The sequence below is a fragment of the Nothobranchius furzeri genome, chromosome 5 (genome assembly GCF_043380555.1).
Source record: "Nothobranchius furzeri strain GRZ-AD chromosome 5, NfurGRZ-RIMD1, whole genome shotgun sequence".
NCBI classification, from domain to species: Eukaryota; Metazoa; Chordata; class Actinopteri; order Cyprinodontiformes; family Nothobranchiidae; genus Nothobranchius; species Nothobranchius furzeri.
Window position 1 is genome coordinate 72,748,277 of NC_091745.1, and position 1,654 is coordinate 72,749,930.

Genomic DNA, 1,654 nt, shown 5'->3' on the forward strand with positions numbered 1-1,654 from the left:
GCAGCGAAACGCATCAGGCACAAGTAAAAGACCGAAAGCATGAAAGGATATGAGCCTACAAAAATGGCCGCGTGTTAAATTTGTTTTTGAGGTGGCGACACTTTGAGAATATTACTGTGGCCGTGCTCAGGACGCATCTGTCTGGAGCGCATTAATAATCAGAGCTCAGCACCTCTCAGCTCTAAATGATCCCCAGAGAGTTCACATAGACTACGTTTACATGCAGCCAATATCCAGGCTATGATCGGGTTAAGCTCATTATTCGGGTTTTTGAGTTGATCAGAATAGCCCGTTTACAAGCATAAATAGAGCATAACCCGATTTAAATGCAGATGTTGGGGTAACGTCAGGACGTATGGACTACGTCCAGATGCAATATGCATCATTTCCGGTTCTTCTTGTTCCGGTATCCGTGAAAACAACAACATGTTTCCCAGTTCGGAAGAGATTGCGACCGCGTTTGTTTGCGTTTTAGTTTCCTCGTCACTCCAAAAGTGTGGTGCTGTGCCGCGACTCGCCAGGTTTCTCCCAACTTGTTGTTTACTTCCGGTGTTCTGGTATATACAAGACGTCTCGCTACTCAAAAGACCAAGATTCCTTGCGAACAGAGCATGCGCAGAACAAACGCTTTGATGGGGATACCCCGGTATGCATTTACACGACCAAACATTCGGGTTAGAAAAGGGTTACCCCAGGTGTAGTAACTGGGTTTTTAAAATCCGGTTATGAGCATTTCCGGGTTTTTGGCGGTGTTTACATGGACCTGCGGAACCGGGTTATTGTGAATATTCGGGTTTTCAAAGGGTTACTGAACACCGGAAGTAAACAACAAGTTGGGAGCAACATGGCGAGTCGCGGCACAGCACCACACTTTTGGAGTGACGAGGAAAAGGTACAGATGGGAATGGCCCATAAATGTCACTCAGACCCCACCGCCCCCTGTGGCCAGAATACTGTATTTGCAACTTCAGACTGGCAGGCTGCCACCTGTTGAACTTGGAAAAAAATGGAGCTGGCATACCTGGCGCTGCAGTCTGCTTCCAGCACATTTCCCGCATGTTTTAGATCATGAACACAGCTGACCTGTTTTATTTAGTGATGAACCGCTCCTGTAGACACCAATGAAGGCTGGGGAGACATTTCAGCTGTTAGATTAAGATGTTACAAAAACGAACGCACAGCGAGGAGATTGGTTTCATTTACAGTTTGACCACAGAGGATTAATAACGGACACTAGAGGGTGCTTAAAGCAAGCAAAACGGCCAAGTGTGCCTTTAAATTGTTCGGTCCAATGGTAGGCCTGCTGAGGCCACAATAGGGAATAGCTATAATGACCCATGGCGAAAAATCATTTTGCTAATGCTACAATTTGTCTAGATTTCTAGGCTATTGTTGTGGTTCAATTAGATGGGATCCAAGCCAGTATATTACATTTTACATTCAAACAACAACAAGAAAAAAACAAGCTGTGGTGAATCATGATGAGGTCATCTTTGTGACAATGGTGCTGTGTGTTTGGATTATCCAGGGCCACTGGCAGCAAAGACCAGTCATTTGAGAATGTAGGAGTAATACCCAACTCCTAGAGAAAGGATTCCTCCCAGAACCAGACTCTCATTATGACTCGTGATTCACTTGACTCACTGTCCGCTGT